This window comes from Somniosus microcephalus, chromosome 28, assembly GCF_052327205.1.
Source record: "Somniosus microcephalus isolate GS21.2 chromosome 28, FLI_Smic_1.0, whole genome shotgun sequence".
NCBI lineage: Eukaryota > Metazoa > Chordata > Chondrichthyes > Squaliformes > Somniosidae > Somniosus > Somniosus microcephalus.
Window position 1 is genome coordinate 11,727,399 of NC_141014.1, and position 6,722 is coordinate 11,734,120.

Genomic DNA, 6,722 nt, shown 5'->3' on the forward strand with positions numbered 1-6,722 from the left:
CTTGATGGCCGTTGCGGATACGATGGGCCGAAGGGCCTCTTTCTGTGCTGTATAACTCTATGAATCTAAGTATCTTCCGCTAGCGCCATACCAGAGCCATCTACAAAAACAACTTGCATTTATATAGCACCTTTAACATAGTAAAACGTCCCGTGGTGTTTCACCACCCAACTTTCCTTCCTCACCCCATGTTAGCTGATACTTAAATAGTTCCTTCTCCTCAGGTACTCTCTCCCTCCCCTTCAAATCAGCCGTTATCCGCTCAAAAATCCACTTTTGACGCCTCTGTCTTTGCAAAGTACCGCCCCATCTCCAACCTCCCTTTTCATCCAAGGTCCTTGAACTTGCTGTCACCTCCCAAATCTGTGCCCATCTTTCCCTCAACTCCATGTTTGAATCCCTCCAATTAGATTTCCGCCCCGCCACAGTACTGAAACGGCTCTTATCAAAGTCACAAATAACATCCTATGTGCCTGTGTCCATGGCAAACTATCCCTCTTCAACCTTCTCAACTTGTCTTCAGTATGGTTGACCACACCATCATGCTACAATGCCTCTCCTCCCTTGTCCAGCTGGGTGGGACTGCACTCGCCTGGTTCCATGCTAATCTAGTCAATCATAGCCAGAGAATCAGCTGCAATGGTTTCTTTCCCGCTTTCACACTGTTACCTCTGGAGTCCCCCAAGGATCTATCCTTGGCCCCCTCCTATTTCTCATCTACATGCTGCCCCTTGGCAACATCAGCTGAAAATACATGTCAGATTCCACATGTACACTGACGATACCCAGCTGTACCTCACCAGCACCTCTCGCGACCCCGTCACTGTCTCTGATTTATCTGACATCCAGTATTGTAAGAGCAGAAATTTTCTCCAAATTATTTTCTTCATTCACAAGATGTGGGCGTCGCTAGCAAGGCCAACATTTATTGCCCATCCCTAATAGCCCTTGAGAAGGTGGTGGTGAGTAGCCTTCTTGAGCCGCTGCAGTCCGTGTGGTGAAGGTGCTCCCACAGTTCTGTTTGGGATCTAGTTCCAAAATTTCGACCCAGCAACGATGAAGGAACGGCGATATATTTCCAAGTCAGGATGGTGTGTGACTTGGTGGGGAACATGGAGGTGGTGGTGTTCCCATGTGCCTGCTACCCTTGTCCTTTGAGGTCGTGGGATTGGGAGGTGCTGTAGAAGAAACCTTGGCGAGTTGGTGCTTTGGTCAATTAGATTTTCCCTCATGTTGGTTCTCTCACCACCTGCCACAGGCTCAGTCTGGCAACTTGGCCAGCTCGGTCAGTAGTGGTGGTACCGAGCCACCTTTGGTGATAGACATTGACTGGAGGGCAGTAGGTGGTAATCAGCATGAGATTTCCTTGCCCATGTTTGGCCTGATGCCACGGCAAACAATCCCATGGCTCTATTTCAAAGAAGAGTAAGGGTGTTCTCCCCGGTGTCCTGTGACCAATATTTATCCCTCAGCCAACATCACTGAAACAGATTATCTGGTCATTATCATGTTGCTGCTTGTGGGAGCTTGCTGTGCGCAAATTAGGTGCCGCATTTCCTAAATTACAACAGTGACTACACTTCAAAAAGTGCTTCATTGGCTGTAAAGCGCTTTGGGATGTCCAGGTCACGGAAGGCGCTATATAAATACAAGTCTTTTTTCTTTTTTCCTTCGTTTCACCAACGGCCGTGTCTTCAGCTGCCCGGGCCCTAAGCTCTGGAGTTCCCTCCCGAAATATCTCCGCCTCGCTACCTCTCTCTCCTCCTTTAAGATGCTCTATAAAACCTCCCTCTTTAACCAAGCTTTTGGTCATCTGTCCTAATAGCTCCTTATGTGGCTTGGTGTCAAAGTTTGTTTGACAATCGCTTCTGTGTTACTACGATAAATGTGCTATACCAATGCAAGTTGTTGTTGTCGATGGCTTGGTATGGCGCGAGCAGTGACAGATATGATGGGTGAAAATAGCTCCCATCTGTGCTTATCTTTCTAAGACTCTGAAACTGTGAGGCTGATGTCACAATTCGGAGTGGTGAATTGCCCTCAGGTGGGCTGTTTTTTATATTCAGCCCCAGTGGCCTAATGGATAAGGCACTGGCCTCCTAAGCCAGGGATTGTGGGTTCGAGTCCCATGTGGGGTGATGTGTTTTTAAAGATTGACACGATGGAAGGTTTAGTCAGGGCCAGTGGTGGAAGGTATAGCCGGGTGGGGAGACTTCTTTAAGAGAAATGTGTCATTACCTATGAGCCAAGTTTCCATCAAGGCCGTGATGTCAATGCAATCACCCACAATAAGCTCATGGATGGTAAGGATTTGTTCACAAGTGATGGGACATTCTGGATTAGTTGTGGAGATGGGCGGTGATAGCTGATCTGCTGGCGGAGTCCACAGGGTCAGCGCTGAAAAGGGTGAGTGGAATGGGAAGGACAAGATTATCTCCCAGCTGGCGATCTGGGCGGGAGGTTCGGCGAGACAGTGCGATGGGGCAGTTGTGTTTGCAGCTCGTAAGGAGGCAGCGATTGGCCCTTCGGAGGATGTCGAAAGACACACAGAGGGGGGCTGTCGATTATCCCAGAGGGAGTCAAGCCCGGGCTGACGGCAGGAAGGTCAGGAGTAGTCAAAGGTGGGGTTAGGGATTGTGGAGGGCAGAATACCTGAGAGGGAAGAAATGAAAGGAGGCATGACGACAGGAGAGAGGCCGAGGAGGGGTAAAGAAGAAAAAGGGATCTAGAAGTGATGGGCTCGGGTCTGGAGCGACCACCAACACGCACACCCGAATGGACACAGGGAAAGTCAAGTTACAGAGGCCCGGTTACACAGCAAGATTAGACCAGACGTGTCCCAGTAATAAACGGGGAATAGAGGGGAGACAATGAAAGGGAGTCCAAAGTTAAAGTCAGGAGGTCCCGTGGTGGGATAAAGTTGAGGTCGTTTGGGGTGGAGTCAGCTTGGAGCATCAATGAAATGATGTCCATGTTCAGGGACAGGTGTGGAGGACGAGTGAGTCCAGAAGCTGTAATGATATCAGCAAATAGTGATGATATTTGTCTGTGTTTGATTACTTATGCCTTACAGCATATTTGTCTGTGTTTTTGATTGCTTGTGCCTGAGCAGCAGAGGTTATGTGACCGAGAGAAGCAGGCTGACAGTTTTTACTTTCTGTTTCATTCTAGATGCATCACAGCATAGTGTGTTCTGTAAAGGCTGTTAAAAAGAGTTGAATAGACTTTAGATTAAAACTCATTCTCTTTCAATAAATGAGTCGTTATTGAACCCACAAAGAAATCAATACATGATGTCAGAAGTGGCTGAAAGAGAAAAAATCTGAAGTTAGCAACTCGATGGGACAGTGAAAGGAGTTGTGGCAAGTAAGCGAAATCAGCTCTCCACATATTAGCAAGCCAGAAGAGAACATCGTTGCTTACCATTAGAGAATAGCTAACGAAGTGAAACATGGAAGGTTTACTCCCACCGGCGACGCTTCAGTTGTCAGGTAATGTGGCTGAAAATTGGAGAAGGTTCAAACAACGTTTAGAGTTGTATTTAGCGGCAATCGGAGCTGACAAGAAAAGTAATAAACAGAAATCGTCACTGTTCTTACATGTCGTGGGTGATGAAGCGCTGGAGGCATATAATAATTTCATATTTGCTGTTGATGGAGACAAAATGAAGCTAGATAAAATAATGGAACAGTTTGAGGCCTACTGCATACCTAAGTGCAACGTGACCTTTGAGAGGCACAAATTTTTCACGTGTACAGAAAATTGGCGAGACTATTGATCAGTATGTGACTGAACTGAGAAACCAAAGCAAATCGTGTGAATTTGGGGGACTCACAGACTCGCTGATAAAAGACAGACTGGTGTGTGGTATTCCAGATAATGGTCTAAGGGAAAGACTGCTAAGAGAGCAAGATCTAGACCTGGGAAAAGCCATAGCACTGTGTAGGGCTACAGAGACTGTGAAGTTGCAGGCAAAGGAGCTGTTCAGTGACAGTAGCTGCAACGTGAATGCAGTGAGAAAGAACGGATACAAACCGTTTAACAAAGAGAGCGCCAATGTGAAAAAAGAGACGTGGCCAGCAAATGAAAATGAAAGGGACAATCGGAAGTCATATAGTCGATGCGGTACACAGCATCCACCAAGAAAGTGTCCAGCATATGGTAAAACATGCAATAGATGCAACAAAAACAACCATTATGCCCATTGCTGTAAGAACCAAGTGCAACAAAGCAAGGTCCATACAGTAGATGAAAGCGAGATAGAGGAATTCAATGTAGATGTTGTGTCTGAAAACAAAAAAGAAGAAAGAGACTGGATGTTGACACTAAAAGTGAATGACATACACATTCCATTTAAATTGGATACTGGAGCACAAGTTAATGTGATATCAGAGACCGATTTTAAGAGAATTAGACCCAGACCAAAGTTACATGGAATACAAGTGAAAGTGACTGGATACTCAGGTACTGATATACCAGTGAAAGGAAAATGCATTGTCAAAGTAACACACAAGGACAGAGAGCACACGCTAGCATTAATCGTGGTGCCAAAGGATGTGCAAGCCATACTAGGTTTAAAAGCCTGTGAGAGACTGAACCTGGTAAAGAGGGTCCTCGTTGTGGAAAGTGAAAGAGAGACAGTCTATGATGAACTGAATGTTGCGTACACACCGGGTAAGCTGATGTATACAGCAGACACGTTGTCCAGAGCTGTTGACCCAGGAGAGCCCGCAAACACAGTGAAAAGACTGAAGTACAAGGCAAAAGACAGTGGAACTGACTTCTACCAAAGCATGCTTGTATACCGCACAACGCCGCTCGAGTGTGGTATGTCACCAGCCCAACTCCTGATGGGACGTTGGCTAAGGTCAAACCTACCCATCCTGGAGAACCTCCTGAAAACAAAAGAGGGGGAGAAAGTGAGGAAGTTCAAAGAACAACAGAAAGAAAAGCAAAAGTACTATTATGACAGAGGAACACAAAACCTACCTGAACTCCACACTGGTGACCAAGTAAGGTTCAAAGACAAAACAAACACATGGACGGAGAAGGGAACTGCCCTGAGTGAAGTTCAACCAAGATCATACACCATTCAGACAGATGAGGGTGCTGTTCTGAGAAGAAATCGTCCAGATCTTCTCATGGAACCAGCCACAGCAGGTCAAGAGACTGATACTGTTGAACAACCTGATCACACAGCTGAGAACCAATCATCTGAGGCAACAACTCAGATTCAAGGACAATCAATCAGAAAATCCTCAAGACGCGTGAAGCCTCCTGAGAGACTCATTGAGCAAATTTAAGGACTATTGTTATAGAAGGAAGTAATGTTATCTTATTCTTTCTTCAAGTTCTAGTGTATTGACATATTTCATGTGAACACACAAAGCAAGGGTAAAAAACCTTGATCATGATAATGATAATGTAAGTTCATTAAATGTTGTTAGTTAAAAGTAAAATACTTTTGTTTTAAGAAAGGGAGATGTAATGATATCAGCAAATAGTGATGATATTTGTCTGTGTTTGATTACTTATGCCTTACAGCATATTTGTCTGTGTTTTTGATTGCTTGTGCCTGAGCAGCAGAGGTCATGTGACCGAGAGAAGCAGGCTGACAGTTTTTACTTTCTGTTTCATTCTAGATGCATCACAGCATAGTGTGTTCTGTAAAGGCTGTTAAAAAGAGTTGAATAGACTTTAGATTAAAACTCATTCTCTTTCAATAAATGAGTCGTTATTGAACACACAAAGAAATCAATACAGAAGCTATTTGAAAGGTCGAGTAAAATAGCATCCATCTGTGCTTAACTTTCTAAGTCTTTGAAAATGTGAGGCAGATGTCACATTTCAGAGCGGTCAATTGCCCTCAGGTGGGTTGCCTTGTGTATTCAGCCCCAGTGACCTAATGCAGACAAATTAAACTTCAGTTTTTGATGTTACTAAATGGTGGACGAATGACTTTACAGAGTGATGGCATGGATTTGTCTGATACAATGGATTGATCACGATGTTGTAAATGTTTTAAATGTTGACTAAATCCATTAAAAAAATAGATAAAGCACTGGCCTCCTAAGCCTGGGATTGTGGGTTCAAGACCCATTTGGAGGATGTGTTTTAAAGATTGACACTACGGTGTTTAGCCAGGGCAAGTGAAAAGAGAAGGCTGAGGGGTGACTGATGCGCTATCAATTACTCATAAAAGACGGAGAGTTAGGAGAGTAACTAAAAGGCTTTTATTAACGAAGAACAGAGCATGCCTCTCGTGGTTGACTGGCTTCCAAGGAGGCAGGGGGCTGCAGAATAGTCACCTTTATACCTGGGCATGTGGGTGGAGCCAGGGGCGGAGCCAGCTGAGGCATGCATAGATACAACAGTGTGCAACAACAACAACAACGGTGAACAACAATAACAGTGGTTTACCACATTCACCCCTTGTTTAAAATTGAGTCCGGCGGGGTGAAGTGTATTAAAGGTTCGTGTAAGTAAGTATATCAGGTGGCCTTGTATGCCGTCCTGATCGTCGTGGTGGCGGCGGTGATGGTGCAGCATCCAACGTTGAATCTGGCGTCTCATTGAGTGGTTGGGTGGTCAATGACGGGTCCTGGGGCTGCGGCATGCTGTCTACAGGGGTTGGGTTGTGGGTAGTGGTGGATGGCAATGGTAGTGTTTCAGGGGCACCCGAAGGTGCGAGGCCTCGTATGGAGACTGTGTCCTCCCGCCCG

At 45.5% G+C, this 6,722-nt stretch overlaps 1 non-coding gene across 1 annotated transcript; it reads left to right on the plus strand.

The window, feature by feature from the left end:
* Positions 1–2,065: 2,065 nt before the first annotated feature.
* Positions 2,066–2,138, plus strand: trnar-ccu (transfer RNA arginine (anticodon CCU)). The gene has a single exon. It is a non-coding gene; the product is annotated as a tRNA-Arg (tRNA).
* Positions 2,139–6,722: the final 4,584 nt, after the last annotated feature.